Here is an 18,924-nt window from a genome sequence, read left to right on the forward strand (position 1 = left end):
CCAGAATAATAAGAGTTATTTATTATAGCCAAAAACTCCTCAGACACCATGTGCAACTACCACAAAGACCACACGAATTTATGAATCTTCCAGAACAAAGCAAAAGAAGATGGATGCTGAGTATTATTAAGAAATGTATTTGCTATGATGAACTCACTTCATTCATGCTATAGATTAGACAAAGTTGTTGACAAGTTAATTATCTTGTCTTTTACTTCAGCGTTCCCTTTGCTCAAATCCTCCCTGCACTGGGAAGCAGTGTTGGCAACAGCAAAAGCCAAGAGCCTCCACGGCATTTAGACACTTCCATTTACAGGTCTCAAAGGGATGGAGAGAAGCATCTCCCTAGGGTCTGAAATTAGATGCTTAGAGGTATGGTCAAAAGATTTGCCTGGGTTGAGGGGGACCCACCCTTAGGCTTGGGCAAAGGGTCACCTACCCTGGACCTTACACTTTAGACCAGGGGTTGGCAAACTCCAGCCCATGGGCCAGGACCAGACCCTGTCCTGTTTTTTTTTGTGTGTGTGTTTTTTAAATAAAGTTTTATTGAAACACTGCTACACTCATTCATTTATGTATCATCCGTGCCTACCTTGGTGCTACAATGGCAGAGTTGAGCAGATGTGACAGAGGCTGTCTGGACCACAAACCCTAAAATATTTACTACCTAGCCTCTCACAGAAAAAAAAGAGCCAACCCATGCTTTCGAAGACCCCACATACCACAAACGTCTGCTCCAGGGCTCCCTGCTCACAGGGGCCAGTGCCCCAGCAGGAGCTCGAATCCACCTGATTCCAGAGTCCATGCTCTTGGGTCTGGGTCACACCATCTCCTAAACTAAATGCCTAGTTAGGTCCTGACCTAGGCTCTGAACATACAAAGACGAATAAGATGGTGTTCATGTTAAGAACTCATTCTAGTGAGTTTAGGGAGCTGGCTTCTATCTCTGCTTCCAGAGGAGGGACAGCTTGCCCAGTGACAGCCCCATTCCTCCTCCTGGCACCCCACACCACCCCTAATTCCTGTAACTCCCTCTCGTGACTTGGGGTGCTCTTGGCAATGACTGAGATCGGCATCGTCTGTCTCTGTAGAGCTTGCATTTTTACCAAGTCATGATGCAACCACTTGCTTAACTCAACTGCTATAAAGGGCTAAGAAGAAAGCAGTTGGGCAGACTCGGTGAGAGCAGGGACGCAGCCACGGAGTGAAAGCCCAGGCAGTTCCCTCTTCAGCAGAGCCCCGGGCAAGGGGGAAGCATTTACTGGCTGAAGAGGCGCACCCTGCAGGAAGAGGAGCAAGAACCCTGACGGGAGAAGCGGGGCGTTTGAGCATGGGGCGGAGGACCACCGAGGTGTGATATGAGGTCTTTGCTGAGGCTGGTTAGGGGTCTCCAGTTCCTCTTGAGAACCGCAGCTTTTACCTGAAGGGAAATGGGAAGTTCCGTGGTCAGGTTTGCACGTTAGAAGGATCACCTTAGCTGCAGAGGCAGGTGGGAGACTGTGAGTAAGAGTGAAGCGAGAGGTCTGTTAGGAGACGTCCAAAATGCAGCCCAGGTGGAAAATAAAAGCAACTCTGAGCAGGGTGGTGATGGTGACACGTTCGGAAGTGGATGGATCTGGACTCATTCCAATTACAGGGCCTCGAAAGAGTCCTGTGTAGAGCTACCATATGATCCAGCAATCCCACTCCAGGGCATATGCCTGGAGAAGAACTTGGTCCGAAAGGATACATGCACCCCAGTGTTCACTGCAGCACTGTTTACAATAGCCAAGACACGGAAGCAACCTAAGTGTCCATCGACAGACGAATGGATAAAGAAGATGGGGTATATATATACATAATGGAATATTACTCAGCCATAAAATAATGAAATCATGTCATTTGCAGCAACATGGATGGACCTAGAGATTATCATACTGAGTGAAGTGAGTCAGACGGAGAAGGACAAACCTCATATGATATCCCTTATACGCGGGATCTAAAAAAAATTATGCACATGAACTCATCTACAAAACAGAAACAGACTCACAGACTTAGAGAATGAACTTATGGTTACCTGGGGGAAGGATGGGGGGGAGGGACAGACTGGGGGTTTGGGATTGACAGGTGCACACTGCTATATTTAGCTTGTTGAACAGATATTCAACAAGGACCTACTGTATAGCACAGGGAACTCTGCTCAATATTATGTAACAACCTAAATAGGAAAAGAATTTGAAAAAGAACAGAAAAAATAAAATAAAAATTAAAAAGTTAAAAAAAGAAGTGAATGGATTTGAAATGTATTGTAGGGTGTAAAACAGAACATGCTAATTTATTAGAAATAGAGGGCGACGGCAGACAGCACCCTACCCTCTGCGTGCCTCGCCCCTCCTCACACGTAAACCCGGCCACCAAGCACGCAAGGCTGGTGAGGAGTGCTGCTCGCGCATCAAAGGCCCTTCCTGAGGAGCCCTAATAGGGAGGAGCTCTTATCCCTGACGCTGGGCCATATTTCTCAAAGTGGGCTCTTCTAAGCACCCCCTCAGATTCACCAGTTATTGGTATTTTAAGTTTAAAATGCAGGTGCAGAGCTCCACGCAAACCCACGGAATCAAATCATCTGCAGGTGAGCCTCTCCAGTCTGCATTTTTAGCAAGCTTCCCGGGGATGTGGGCAGACGCTGAAGTTTGAGTATAGGGTCTGATTTAGGGTCTATGTGAAGGGTGACTGTGCGCCCACTCAACCACCCCACCCGGCTTTTGCTGAAGAGGGAAGTTGGGGTGAGAAGCTTCTGCTCAGAAGAGCTGACAATGGCTTGAAACTCAGTAAACACTGTTAGAAAGACAGGCACCCGTGCCCGCAAAGCCCTCTGGAGACCTGCCAGAGCCCCTGTTGGCTGGGGAGGAGCTCTGCCCCACCCCGTGGACCGCAGACAGACTGTGAGCTTCTCTCGAACGAGGCCGTGCAGGCTACACGCACCGGTAACGGTCTTGTTTCCGTAAAGCTCACGCAGCCAAGGTTACTGTGCAAAACACAGAGACACCCCTGCCTTTCTGGATCTTCATGGGGCCGTGGTCTTTACGGAGAGGCAGTGATGCAAAAGAGCAATGCCAGGAAGGGCTCAAAAGCATAAAAACAACATTTTTAGCAGAGGTTTCCTGAAATGATACAATTCCTTTGCCATTTTTTTTTTGATTCACGATAGACTTGGTAATGGGGAAATCTACCTTTATCGGGAGGCTGAGCTTTTAAAGCTGCCCTTGTGAAAAATGTCCACTTTCAAAGGTGAGACTGCACAGCAGCGAGGTTAATACCATTGTTATTTCTCCTCCGTCTTGGAATAGATAACTGACTGCCTCTTAAGCTTCCAAGAAGGCTGTTGGAGGGGAAGAAATGAATGCTGTTGAATTTTCCAACTCCGCTGAACAAAGGCGAGCTAGTCTCGAAGCAAGTAGAAGGTCGGGCTTTAAATCTCTCCAGATGTGGACACACCTAAGCGTTAGTGTCTGCGCAGGGTCAGTTGATTCACTCAGAGCTCGGAGGAAATGGGTCCTCCTCCTAGCGGCCCCTAAATCTGGTTTTTCAAAGCCCGGGCGTTTTCCTGTTCATCGGGAAGAGTTGGGCACAGAGGCATTTGACGGTTTAATGGTTTGGGGGGTGTTTGCTGATGGCAGTGAGAAGCAGAGTAGGCAACAAGGTGGGTCTCTTGAAGAGGTTCATTTTCAACAACTTTGAGGTGACATGTCGACATGACAGTTGTAAGAGTGTGGCAATAAAACATCACGGAGCAGCAGTGTGAGAGGGAGGTTTGCATGTTTGAATCATATGGGTCAGACAAGGAGACAGAGAGAGAGGTGAGTATAGCTGAGGCTTTGAGAATGACTCACTCCCAGCCAACCCCCGCACAAGCCCAGGGGTCATCCCCACCCTCAGGAGCTAAGAGTGACACCTTTCTACAAGGTCTTGCAACTCCTGGTATAAAAGCCTCCTTCGACTGCTGGCTGGGGATGTGCGTAAAGACAAGTAAGAGGAAGGAGAGGTCAAATATTCTCCAGATAATTAAGTTCCCTGCCATAAAATTTAAGCAGAAGATGAAAAAATATTTTAGATGGCTGCAATAGAAAAGAACTCCTGCCCGCAGTGGAAAATTCAAAGGTGTTTACGCTGGACACTTCACCAGCTCGCTTCATATTTAGAACTCTGTCTACACTGGTAAGTGCCCCTAGACCCACGCCTCCTTCTTGTACGCTCCACTCTCATTGCATGCTGGTCTCCATCCTTCCCCACGTGACATGGCGTAATGCCTGAATGGACTGTCACACAAGCACGGCAACCTTATTCCCTTTTCCAACAGGGTTAGCTTAGAAAGGGGCGTGTGATTCAGTTCTGGCCAGTGAGAGAGAAAAGCAAGTCTTCTGGGGTCTTCTGGGAATGATTCCCTCCAGCTGAAATACAAAAATGCAGGGAAGGGGTCTCTTCCTCTTCTAGACATTGTGGATGTGACATTTGGAACTGCTGAAGAGATCATGAGATCGTGAAGGAGCTATAACACCAACACAAGGAAAATGGAAAGTAGGAGAGATGGAAAACCTGTCCAGCCACTGAATTAACCAACTTTAGAGAGACCTTATCTCAAGCCTTCATGTTAAGTGACATAATAAGTTTTCCCTGTTGCTTAAAACAAATTGAATTGGGGGCAGGTAGGGTGGCTATTCCCTGCAGCTTAAGGTATAGTAACTGCTGCAAACACTAACATTCTCAAGTTGATGGTCTGACTTTCCACTCTGTATGTGCCCATTTCAATATGCAGTTCCATTATTCAGAGAACACACACACACTACACCAAGTGGGAGCTATGTAAGAAGGATGGAGTGACAATCCTTAAGACTCACTTGGAAAGCACAGCTTTATCCTCACCCAGTCTTACCAAATAGAATAAAAATAACACAAGCTAACATTTACTACTATGTGAGTTCCGGGCACAGTAATAGGCATTTTATGTTAATTCTCTTTTTTTCAGTCCTAACTTTCTAGCTACTTACTTATGCTGCTGTTTTGAAGACAAGAAGTTACCTGGGAAATGCTGATAGTCGTTCTTAGTCACAGAGAATGGTACCTTTCATCTGGATGCTGGATGCACCGTATGTGCAATCCACTCTGACATTTGATTTTCCCAGCTTTCCAGTACGTGAAAGTGAAATCTGAGAGCACAGCCCTGATGGACAGCAGAAACACTAACAGACCCCACGCTAGCCCACTACCTTTTCACTCTCTCTTATGTTCCCGCACACTGCCATTAACAGTCTGTCATTATTATTATTTTTTTTTAAGTTGGAGTAAAACTTCTCTCATTGTGGTCTAAAGCCTTGCTATTCAAAGTGGGGTCTGTAGACCAAAATCACCCGAGAGCTTGTGAGAAACGCAAGATCTCAGGTCCCACCCTAGACCTGGTGAATGAGCAACTGCATTTGAACAAGATTTCCAGGTGATTCAAAGGAACATTAAAGCGTGGGATGCCCTGGACGAGAAGATGCAGCCCTCAGAGGAGAGGAGGGCAATGGTGATTACTTAACGGCAGTCAGAGAACGTGGAAAAGACCACGGAAGTGACAGCAAGGGGCTGATGGAGGTCTACAAAGGATGTCTGGGCAGTGTTTACGTGAGTTTAGTGGTGAGGCTGCAGCACAGGTAAACTGGATGCTTTGGGTTCCAAATAACAGAAGACTCGTGCTGGCTTAAATGTTAGTCATTGCACTGAAAAGCTGAGAGGCACACTTCTGAATATAAACACAAAGTAAACCAGGAGTAAATAAAATTCAGCACCTGGATTCAACCTGCAGCCTGGAGCCATGCCAGGCCAGCCCGGCTTAGGGCAACCCGCCCCTGGCTCGTCTGCAAAGCAGCTTGGAGTATGAGCCTTGCTAGGTGATGGTGAGTTTGGGATGACAAGCTGACTAATGGACCAACTTAACATTGTTCTCAAAGAGCTGACCAATGCAACCAGAAGAAAAAACAGAGTAAGAATTGTACATATTGGAAAGGAAGAGAAAGAACTATTAGAAACAATAAGATTATCACTCTGGAAAACTCAAAAGAGAAGCATATGAATAATTATTAGAAAAATGAGAGAGAATATTAATTTAAAATATATACTAATGTTTCTATATAACAGCAATAAAACAATTAGAACAGAATAGAAGAAAGGTTAATATATAAATATAAAATACTTAGGAATTTCAAGATAACTTAATAATATAGATGAGGTTAACTGAATAAATGAAGAGGTATACTGTGGTCTTGATTGGAATACTCAGCATGGAAAATACGTTGATTCTCAAATTATGCTCTGAGCTAATGCAATTCCAATAAAAATGGCAGAGGATTTTTTACAAATTAATAATTCTAGAATTTATTCTAAAAATATAAAAACAGACCAAAAAAAATCTCACACGGGAAGGCGAAGATTGCCATAGTGTGTATTAATTTGTATATTTACCACACATTAGTGTATATTACATAATGTTATATATAATCTTACAATGCATTGAATGTTACATTGCATTTTATATAAAATATATCAACATATTTACATAAGCTACAACATTTTAAATAGTGGTGTAGGTTATGGATCAATGGACAAGAGTTGAGTAAATCTCATTTGAACTTCAGCTTCCTTATTTTAAAAATGGGATGGTAATAGTACCTCCTTGAATGTGTTGTCATGAGGATTTAATGAAAAAAGAAAGTGAAGTGCTGTCCCAGTGCCTGGGATACTGTAAATTTATATGTAACAAACCTCACTGGAAACAAGAAGGGCCACTAGAGCCTGTCATCTTCCAAGACACTGCCTGAGATGCAATGGAAAGTCTAGACCCAGGAGGTGGAGAGTGCCCTGTACAGATCATTTAATAAGATCTCAGGAAGCAGAGTTAGGTCCAAGTACCCTACTAAGGTTGAAATTCTCCCCATCTGAGTCTTTCCTTTCTCTCACACCCTAAAAAAGCAGGCCACAGAAAGATGGATGAAAACAAATACAGCCTTCAAAATGTAGTTCAAAGGAGGAAGAAGGGGTAAAATTTAAAAATCCCAGATCAGACATGAACAAGATAAATGGAAATGTCATGCTCATTCTGTATATAATTTAAAGAGGAGATGAAACAGATGGAATGAACAAATGATCAACAACAACAACAAAAATACCACAAAAAAGCAGGCAAAGGAACTCCTCTGGAGAAAAACACAACCCAAGGAACCCAAGTGCATTGACTTATAGAATACAAATTCAATAAAACTGTAATTGAGTGACAAGATGATAAAAGTGATGAAAAGAAAGAAAAAAGAAAACAAGCTTTGGACCATAAGAACATTTAGAAAGAGCAAGAAATATGATAGATAAGGTTAAATATTATACTAATGGCACAGAGGAAGAACTTGGGCTATGTTCAATGAATAAAAATGACAAAGGAGTTAAAGCAGTTATAGAGGGATGATTAGAATAAGAGACAAAGAAGATCCAACTTAACTCCAAGTGGTGTCCCAACAATTAAGAACCCATAAAGGGGAAAGAAAAAATATTCAGAAATATCATACAGGAAAATTTCTTTCCAGAACAAAAACTGAATGTACAGATTGAATGCATACAACATATATGGAGAAAAACTGAGAAAATTATTATTATTATTATTATTTTTTAAAGTATTTGTTTTTTATTTATTTATTTATGGCTGTGTTGGGTCTTCGTTTCTGTGCGAGGGCTTTCTCTAGTTGTGGCAAGCGGGGGCCACTCTTCATCACGGTGCGCGGGCCTCTCACTATCGCGGCCTCTCTTGTTGCAGAGCACAGGCTCCAGACGCGCAGGCTCAGTAGTTGTGGCTCACGGGCCCAGTTGCTCCGCGGCATGTGGGATCTTCCCAGACCAGGGCTCGAACCCGTGTCCCCTGCATTGGCAGGCAGATTCTCAACCACTGCGCCACCAGGGAAGCCCCGAGAAAATTATTGATATCAAGACATAGCCTCATTGGTGCAGCCACTATGGAGAACAGTATGGAGGTTCCTTAAAAAACTAAAAATAGAGTTACCATATGATCCAGGAATCCCACTCCTGGGCATATATCTGGAGATAACTCTAATTTGAAAAGATGCATGCACCCCAATGTTCATTGCAGCTCTATTTACAATAGCCAAGACACAGAAGCAACCTAAATGTCCATCAACGGATGAATAGATAAAGAAGATGGGGTATATACATGCAATGGAATATTACTCAGCCATAAAAAAGAATGAAATAATGTCCTTTGCAGCAACATGGATGGGCCCAGAGATTATTATACTAAGTGAAGTAAGTCAGAAAGAGAAAGACAAATACCATATGATATCACTTATATGTGGAGTCTAAAAAAAAATGATACAAATAAACTTATTTACAAAACAGAAATAGACTCACAGACATAGAGGACAAACTTATGGGTACCAAAGGAGAAAGGGAGGGGAGGGATAAATTAGGAGTTTGGCATTAGCAGATACAAACTACTGTATATAAAATAGAAAAACAACAAAGTACTACTGTATAGAAGGGAACTATATTTAATATCTTGTAATAAACCATAATGAAAGAGAATCTGAAAAAGAATATATATATATTATATATATAAAACTGAATCACTTTGCAGTGCACCAGAAACTAACACCACATTGTAAATCAACTATACTTCAGTTAAAAAAAAAATTTTTTTTAAAGACATAGCCTCATTAAATTATTTAATTTCAAGGATAACAACAGAATCTTCAGCCCTACTGACAAGAAATAATCATTTACTGCTAGATAAAAAGTCAGGCTGGCCTCAGATTTAACCACAATAAAATCCAATGCCAGAAGACCATGGAACAGTATCTAAAAGGTTCTGAGGGGAATAAAGCATGACTATATCTAGCCAAGTTAATTTCCAAGGACAAAAGCAACTGAAGAACTCCTGTAATATATGCCACTCTTGAGCCACTGGGTGGGGGTGGGAGGGAGCTACTCTATTCTTCTGACAGACTCTAAAATCTTTTTTTTTTAACCTTGAAAGAATGTATTAAGATTTAAAGTTTTGTGTGGTGAAAATTTCTACAGACTTGTTGCATATTCTCTTTCTTCAGTTAAATGAAAGTTAATACCTGTTATTACAAAATAAAAACAGTAAGAGAATTTTATGCCACCTAAAAGTTGGCAGGATTACCACTAGACAGGACCTTCTACTCAGCAAATGCAAAGCAAATACAGCACGTCTCACACATACACACGTACGCATTGTCGTATATGATGTCGCGGACCAGAGTCCACGAACCCACCAGACAGCACATGCTTCAGCCTATGATCAGATATCCTGTTTGGTAAGGTGAGCAGAGTCTGGCTTGCAGCAGGTCTGTGTCTTTGCTACACGTTTCCTTGGGACAGTGGACTGCAACAGGACTGCATGTTAGAATCACCTGAAAAGATTTAGATTTTTTATAATATAGATGCCTTGGCTGGTGCTCTCTGCAGCAGTGTTCTTGTTCCTGGATTTAGAGAAGAGTTCCTTTCTTACCTAGGAATTTACACTCCCCTCTCTGCCCACGTGCCTGCTGGCTCCTGCCGAGTGGAGTGTGTTCTCCTCTGCTTAGAGGTTGAAAGGCAGCCAGGGGAAGGCCGCGGAGCAAGGTGAGCCCAGGGCCCTTTTTCCCTTTGAAAAAGCAGGAAGGAAATGGAAGTGGCTGAGATGGTCCTGACTGAATATCCCAGGTCTTGGGAAACACACTTACACTCTCCCACCACATCCCTGGGGAGTGATATATTTGGGAGGATGGAAGGGCAAGGCCACCCTCTGTATGCAGAAGTGGAGTTTCTTCCAAAGGACATGCGCTGTCAGTCATCTTTTAAAGGAGATCAATCCTGGCTTAACAGGGAGCTTCCTTGTCCACTTGGGGGCCTTTCAGAAGTTACCTGAACTGAAAGCATGGCATTGCCTGCAGCTTCTCAGGGAGGAGGAAAGAGTACAGGGTACGTGACTCAGGGGCTCTGGAGTCTGGAAGCTTCGATTCAAACTCTACTCTGTATTTGCTGTGTGCCCTTGGGCAGGTTACTGAATCCCTCTGTGTCTCAGTTTCCTCATCTGTAAAATGGGGATAATAGCACACATCTCATAGAGTTTTGTGGAGATTAATGGGGTAATACACACAAAGTGCTTAGAACAGCACCTGGCACCTAAGAAGCACCAAATAACTGTTAGCTGTTGCTTTTATAGCATGGGGCAAACTGGGAGCCAACCAGAAGAGAATTTTGTAAAGAAAGACCACTCTGAATTGGCATGGATGAATCATGAATCAATCTAAGTCCCATCTTTGTATAATTAGGAGGAAAGACCTTTCTCCATCACCGGACACCCATCCCTCAACCCCACCCCAAGGCCAGGTGGTGGCAGTGTGGTTACCAGCAGCAGGTAGCTATGACCTCGAGGTTGCCCAGCAGCAGACCTGTCGATGCCCCAGCATGATGCAGTACCTGGCATCTTGTCAAAACGTCTAGGGCAGGCTTCCCTGGTGGCGCAGTGGTTGAGAATCTGCCTGCCAATGCAGGGGACACGGGTTCAAGCCCTGGTCTGGGAGGATCCCACATGCCGCGGAGCAACTAGGCCCGTGAGCCACAACTACTGAGCCTGCGCGTCTGGAGCCTGTGCTCCGCAAGAAGAGAGGCCGCGATAGTGAGAGGCCCGCGCGCACCGCGATGAGGAGTGGCCCCCGCTCGCCGCAACTGGAGAAAGCCCTCACACAGAAACGAAGACCCAACGCAGCCAAAAATAAATAAATAAATTAATTAATTAATCAAAAATGCAACTGCGGAAAAAAAAAAATGTCTAGGGCACACTTTCAAGGGCCTGATTTCCTATAATCAAAGTGGGGAGACTTCACCATTTGGATCATTGTAGTGCAGTTATCCCGACAGCACAGGTACTCCAGACAGGGTAGCAGTGGCTAACAGCAGGGATCTAACACCTGGGCATCCCGGTTCTGCGGTCCTGTGGCTGCAGGGATGCAGGGATCGGCTCTGCCCACCCTCCTGCTTGCCTCCCATCTGTGGAGGTGTGAAACACCTACAGACCAGATGCCAGCAGCAGTTAGATGCCTTCGATTGGTCTCTGAGGACAATCACGGTCTCAGGACAAATGATGATGTGAGCGGAAAGGGTGATCATTCATCACTGAAACTTTGGAATACTCTCCAGCCAGTGCTAAAATGATGAAACAACAGCAGAAAGAATCTCCTTTCTGTTGGACAAGCCCCCGGTAACCTTTGCCACTGAACTAAAAGCTTTCAAAGGGTGAACAGAAGTGCCATAAATCTCAGAGGCGACATTAAATATTTGTCACTGAAACACTTACGACTTGTTTCAAACCCATTCCTTTCTGAAAGTTTATAACAAATAACTGAGTGGCTTAACCTCTACGAGAGCATCTCCTTTTTCACTACAAATGGAAACAAATGGGCCACAAAGAGCAGGGCCCTCCTGATGGGCAATTCGCAGCCACTGTGTGGTCGCCCAGCCCTGCCCAAGTGGGTGAGCCGCCCTTTTTGTTTAGACTAAACGGGCTCTTGCTTCCATGACATTAGGGCGGCAGAGGTTTTAACTGGACTTTCTTTTAATCTGCCCATTAATCTTCCCTCCCCTCTCCCTGCTCAATGAATGAGTAAATTATTTACATTCTGATGTTGCAAGAACTCTCCCTACATTAAGCCTTGACTTGAGCCTCAAATATATCTTTAGATGGTGTTTACCTTACACACCTTTATCAGCACAGCCTAGCTTCTCCAGAGAGATCACCTGTTGGACTAAAACATGACACAGATACAGATCTCTTCCCACTACCTGTGTGAGCCTGAAGCCACACATCAGAAACTCAACTGCTTTCAACCAAGTTCCAATTTTACCAAACTCCAAATGCATACAAGCATCTTGGTGCCCAGCATTCTAGTGTTAGTTTGCTCTTCAGTATTCTAAAATCAATGTTCTGCTTTCCTGGAGGAAAAGGAAAGCAGGTCAGGCACTTTTCAAAAGCTATCCATTATGCTTCTTGTCAGAGTGAGAGGTAAAGGCCTTTGTTGGAAGGAATGATGTTATTCTCTGTATCAGCTCTCCCTCGGCCCAGACGGACAGGCGGCCACCTACAGGGTGGTGGGCTTTCAAGCACAGGGCTGGGAGACGGCTGGGTACAAGGGCAAACACCTGCACTGATCCAACCCTGAAATCTCGCTTCTTTTGTGTGAGGGAGAGAAATAGTGAAATACATTTTTCAAGGTATCAGAGGAGAAGGACCCAGGAAAGGCTACAGAAGAAGAACCAATATAGCACAATGAAAGCAAGAGAAAAGATTCAGAAGAACAACACTTCGCAGGCGTCAGGAAAACCCTAATGCCTGCCGTCTGAATAAAGATTTCCTATTAAGTTAAAATTAATAAAGTAACTTTTAATTGGGGAAGATAAATCAAGCAATATCTATTAGGACAAACGTGAGTTTACGAAGCATCTGTTCTTTCCCTCTTTAGTATGCTGCCTCATTAATTTCTCCAGGCTTTTCTTTCTTTCTGACTTCTTTACAAGTTCTTAGCTTTACCCAACAAGCAAATGGCATTTAAACTCAACACCTATATGAGTCATATTTGCTGATACTTGCCCAAACTTTGCCACTAATGGAAGGCATTCATTCCCTGAAAATCACCCCCAACCATCAATTATTTCAGGATGCTCCAGGAGAATAATGTTAATTCTGGCCTTGCAACTGAATGGTGACTGCCATTTTCCTCCCCTGATACTTAGGCTCCAATGATGTTCTAAGGCATCATGGCCCCCTCTGAGGATTGACATTGACCTCCCTTGGGAATTTCCATCTCCTACCCTGTACCACAAATAATGCACAATGCCTGTTCTGCTTATAAAATTCTCCCCTCTTTTGTATTTCACACTGTCATGTGAACAACAAAGAAAGCTGCTTGTGTTTCAATGTCTCATGGTTATTAGCCGAATCTTTCAGTTTTTGCTCAAAGACCCCTTCCTTGCTGGTTCCCAGACTAGCAGACAGGGTCAGAATACATGTCTGAGAGCAAAACACTGCCTGGAATTCAGTCCCACCCCTGCCGTCTGCTGCACATGGATCTGGTACTGGACCAAGCTTGTCCACAGGGCCCTTTATGCCAATCACCTTCTGGTGGCCTGTCCTACCAGTTAAATTCCATCAGTAGACACAGCTGAGAATCAGGATGGGGACCCTCACACACTCATATCACTTAGCTCATACTAAAAGCTATCACACTTCAGCTAGATCTTTTGTACCCCCCATACTTCTCTAATCCTGGAGAAAGTCCGACACGCTGGCTATAGACCAGTGGCACCCCGAGTACTCACGTCACTGGCTGAAAGTACAGGTTCTGGCCCTCATTCAGTGCCTCTAAATCAAAAGCTTCTTGTTAACACCCAAGGTTGGTTGTTTTTTTGTTTTTTTGTTTTTTTTTCGTTATTTCAGGCAAGTAGGTTTGGGAAGAGTTGTTTCAGAGCCCCAGTCTAATCTCAGCCCTGTCTGACTCTACCTTCCTCTCACTGAATTTCATTTCTAGAATATCGTTCTCTCTGACTCTCTCTTCCTCAGACTGTCATAATCCAGGCATGTCACGGCCCTTCCCCACATCTGCTGTTTCTAATCGACTCTCTGAAGCTGTGTCTGAGCGAATGCCTCAGCTGCTCATTCAAACACTTTTGGAGCTAAGGAGGAGGGAGTGTGGGTAATTCAGATACTAGACTCACCCCAGATCCAGAGGTGGGGTCCAGGGGTCCTGAGTTTGTTTGTTTCTTTGGAGAACTCCCCAGGTTTGGGAAACTTAGCAGGATTTAGCAGGATGTTTTGTTTTGTTTTGTTTTTGATGGATGAATATGTGTTAGAAATCAGTATGTGTTAGTAATCTCATCATACAACCAAAAAGTTTTCTCTGATAAATACTCAAATTTTAAAAATCCTCTAGCTTTAAAAATGCACGAGAAAATAAGATGGATTGGTAGATGGTAGCAGGATGGATATACAAATAAATATATAATAAAAGAAATCTAGTAAAATGTTAAATTATAGAATCTATGCAGTAGGTATAGGGATCTTTGCTGTAAAATTCTTGCAACTTTTTTGTACATTGAAAACTTTTCATAATAAAATGGAGAAAAAGATGCTAGAATTGAATTTTTCTCAAAACATACTTTATATCCCAACTTAATAAAATGATTAATTTAATTGACCTATCATTATAACTCCAGTGCCCCCTAAATATTTTGTGTGCTATTTCTGAAGTAATGTACTATCTATGTCTATCAATAACATATCTTGTTCAAGTGGAATTTTTAAAAACAAGTTAAGTGCTGATGTTCTCCCTTTATAAAGTGTAAAATCTCTTCCCTTTCGCATCCTCTTCCCCTCTTTATTTGCTTATGCATTTCTAGTCCTCAAGTTATTTAAATCACAGAAATAAAAAAATACATGAAGATCACTCGTAACAAAAGGTACTCATGTTATTATGAAAGTGAAAAAACAGAACAAGACAAAACTATAACTTCCAAGGAAAGTTATTAATGGAGAACGTTATTGCGTTCTGAGCTGGTAACTTTGAAAAGCTTACATTCAAAGTTGAACATTTTCTGCTGAGAAAGTTGAGTCTGGAGAAATTAATGACATTTGAGATCACAGAACTAGTAGCCAAATGAGAAAGGGAATATAAATGCCCTGATGTTGTTACTGTAATAAATTCTCTGTCAGAATTTACTCAGTAACACAGAGATAAAATGACATTAAATTTCTGGGGGTAAAAATTACCATTCTTAAAATGTTTTTTTATTAGTCAATAAATGGTTTGGGGATATTAATAAAGTTACACTTCTAACTCAGTCTTCTAAACAACTTGGCTCCCTCTAAGAGGGAAGATTTTAAAATGAAACATAAGACAAGACACAGACTGGGAGAAAATATTTGCAAGTAACATCTGATAAAGGATTTGTATCCATAATACATAAAGAACACTCAAAACTCAAGAATATGAAAACAGAAACCCAATTTTTCTAAAATGGGTGAAATTTCTGAACAGACATTTCACCAAAAAAGACATACAGATGATAAGTAAGCATACAGAAAGATGTTCAACATCATTAGCCATTAGGAAAGTGCTAATTAAAACCACAATGAGATACCACCATCCATGCATTAGAATGACTAAAAATAAATCCATAACCAAACAACTTACAATACCAAGTGCTGGCAAGAATGTAGAACAATTGGACCCCTCACAGATTTCTGGTGGGAACGTCAAATGGTACAAGCACTCTGAGAAATAATTCGGCAGTTTCTTATAAAATTAAATATACCCTTACCAAATGACCAAGTAATATCACTTCTTGGTATTTATCCAAGTGAACTGAGAATTCTTGTTGCCACAAAAAGCCATGCATCAATGCCTATAGAAGCTTTGTTTGTAATTGCCCAAAACTGGAAACAACTTAGACTGTCAATACATAAATGGATAAACAAACTATAGTACAGCCGTACAATGGAATACTGTCAGCAATAAAAAGGAATAAACTGATTTCTGCTTCTGACCAAGGTGTAGTAACAGAAATGGAATTTGCCCTCCCACCTGAAACAAACTAAAAAACCAATAAAATATATGAAACAACAGTTTGCAAGACACAATCTTAAGCGATGAAGAACCACGGTCCCTGAAAGGCAGGATATGAAGGAGGTGAGCCCTAAGGTTTTCTTAACGTGAAGCCTGAGTTTCCAGGACACAGCACAGGGAACCTGGGGGAGCCCAGTGGACTCCCTGAGTTGAACAGACAGAGCTGAGGATTCAGGGACGCCAACACGGCTAGTGTTCCCAAGACAGCGTGGAGTGGGAAAGAGGGCTACAGAGAGACAGACCTGCAGAGACCTGCAGAGGAGTCTCACCTAGGATTCAGGTGAGCACTGAGCAGAGAACAGCCGTGAAGAAACTACCTGCAAGAACGACCTGAGGAAAGAACCACCAGAAGGGATTACAAGGAGCAGTGCTGTGCTCATACAGGACCGTTCACACTTAATGTCTCTTTGATAACTTTAGGTTTGAAATCTGTCATCCTGCTATTAGTTTTCTCTTTGTCCATATTTTCTTTTCCTCTTTTTCCTCATTTTCTACCTTGTTTTAGATGAGTTGACTATATTTATCAATATCAATATGGATATCCATATCAATAAATGTTGATATTAATCAATAGCAATATTGATATCCATATCAATATTTTAACAACTTTGGTGGCTTATTAGGTATAACTCTTTGTGGTTTTATTTTAGTGGTTGCCTTAAGGTTTACGTTACATTTTTTTAACCTATCGCAGTCTAGCTTCAAGTGGTATTGCACTACTTTAGGTACAGATAAGAACTTTCCATTTCTTCCCTCCAACTTTCTGCTATTACCTGTATTCATTTTATGTTCATATTATGTTATAAACCTCAACCACACAGGTTTTTTTGGTTACTTAAATAATTACCTTTTAAAAGGATTTAAACAGTAAGAAATTACCTTATATATTTAGTGTAGTTATCATTTCCTGTGTTCTTCACTCCTTTGTGTCGATCCATATTTCCATCTGGTAGCATTTTTCTTCTGCCTGAAGGACTTCCTTTAATTTTTCTTACAGCGTGGGTTGGCTGGCAATGAATTATTCCAGCTTTTGAATGCCTGAAAACATTTTTATTTCATCATTATTTTTCAAACGCATTTTTGCTGGGTGTAGAATTCTGAATGGACAGTTTTCTGTTCCATTGTCTTTTTGCTTGCATACTAATAAACTAAAAAAAAACCTCAATAGACATAGAAAAAGCATTTGACAAAATTCACTCATGATTTAAAAAAAAGAAAAAAGAAAAACTCTCAGCAAACTAGGAATAGAAGGGAAATTTTTCTAACTAATAAACGATATTAACAAAAGAACCCTACAGCTAACTTATTTAAGGGTGAAAAACTAAAAGGTTACTTCCTTTGAAATGAGGAGCAATACAAGGATATCTATTCTCACCATTTCTATTCAACATCGTACCGGAGATTCTAACCAGTACAATATGGCAAGTACAAGAAATTAAAGGCACCCAGTTTTGAAAAGAATGCATAAAGCTGTCTTCATTTACATATAACATGATCTTCTATGTAGGTAATTTAATATAATCACAAAAAAATCTACCAGGAATAAGTGAGTTTAGCAAGATTACAGGATATAAGACCAATGTAAAAATCAATTGTATTTCTATATACTAGCAACAATCAGAAATAGAAATTTAACCAAAATTTTAATTTATAATAACATCAAAAATATGAAATAGGTATAAATCTGATAAAGATGTGAAAAACTTGTGAAAACCACAAATTTTTTTCAGAGAACATAAAGAAGACATAATAAATGGAGATACTTATGTTTATTGGTTGAAGAATCAATGTTGTTAAGATGCAAATTCTCCCACAAAGGATCTAAAGATTCATGAAATCCCAATAAAAAACTCTATGTTTTTATAAAAACTGACAAACTGACTCTAAAATTCATATGGAAATATGAAAGACCCAGAACAGGCAAAACAATTTTGCAAAAGAAAAACAAAGTTGGAGGACTAACACTATCTGATTTCAGTAGTTATTATAAAATTACAATAAGAGAGCACGGTGTTTGGTGTAAGGATAATAAGTAGGCCAATTAAACAAACAGAGAATCCAGAATAGACCCACCCATATACTGACAACTGATTTTTGACAAAAGTACAAAAGCAGTTCAGTGAAGAAAGATAGTGCTTTTCAACAAATGATGCTGAAACAATTAAATATAAGCAAAAATAATATTTGTGTCTTGTATCATAAAGAAAAACTGACTTTAAATTAATTGAAAAGTGTTCTCATAAACCTAAATATAAAACCTAAAACTATAAAACATCCAGAAGAAAACATGGGAAAACCTCTGTGATCTTGAGTTAGGCAAAGAGTTCTTCCATACCATATCAAAAACATTATTCACAAAAGAAGAAATTGATAAATTGGAATTCAACAGAATTTTAAAAGTTCTGCTTTTCAAAAGATCTGTTAAGAAAATGAAAAGACAAGAGCCACAGACTAGGAGAAAATATCTGCAAGTCATGTATCTGATAACAGACTTTAACACATAACAGACAGTTAAATATATTCAATACACACTTTAAAATCTCAAAATTCAACAGACAAAAACAAATTTTTAAGAAATAAACATAAAATTCAAGCAGACATTTTACTAGAGAAGATGGCAAATAAACTCATGAAAAGATACTCAACATCATTAGTCATTAGGGAAATGCAAATTGCATGCAATAAATACCACTGCACACACGTTCGAATGGCTAGAATTGAAAAAAATTGACATACCAAGTGTTGGCCACAATATGAAGAAACCAGAACCCTCATGCATTGCTGATAGGAATGTAAAATGGGGCAAACACTTTGCAAGAGTTTGGCTGTTTCTTTTAAAGGCCAGCATACACCTGCTATCTGATCCAGCCATTCAAATTCTAGGTGTCTGTCCAAGAGAAATGAAAGCAGATATCCACGCAAAAAGACTAGTGCATGAATAATCATAGTCACTTTATTTGTAATAGCCCAAAACTGGAAATAATCCAAATGTCCATCAAGTGCATGGATAAATAAACTGAGTTATATCCATACAACAGAATACTTCTCTGCAACAAAAATGAATGAACTAGCGAAATATACTACTACACCATGGTCGAATCTCAAAATAATTTTGCTGAGTGAAAGATGAAAAGGAGTAGATATTGTATAATTCCATTCATGTAAAATTTTAGAAAATGCAAACTTATTTATAGTGACAGAAAGCAGACCAGTGGCTGCTTACAGA

General features: G+C 41.1%; 1 protein-coding gene across 4 annotated transcripts in view; it reads right to left on the minus strand.

Annotated features, from left to right (window-relative positions):
* The window catches only part of LOC309650258 (heparan sulfate glucosamine 3-O-sulfotransferase 3A1), a 442,514-nt gene that overhangs the window by 271,682 nt on the left and 151,908 nt on the right, over positions 1 to 18,924 (minus strand). The window contains exon 4 of one of the 4 annotated variants that reach the window (XR_014257468.1): positions 16,578 to 16,736. The exons of 2 other annotated variants lie outside the window; for them this stretch is intronic. The gene's annotated coding sequence lies outside the window, so the exon portion shown is untranslated. Of the gene's footprint in view, positions 1 to 10,842; positions 16,737 to 18,924 lie in introns of those variants that run through there. One more of the 4 variants, XR_014257470.1, reaches the window with a different exon arrangement.

The sequence above is a fragment of the Balaenoptera physalus genome (assembly GCF_965194825.1).
Source record: "Balaenoptera physalus genome assembly, chromosome: 20".
NCBI classification, from domain to species: domain Eukaryota; kingdom Metazoa; phylum Chordata; class Mammalia; order Artiodactyla; family Balaenopteridae; genus Balaenoptera; species Balaenoptera physalus.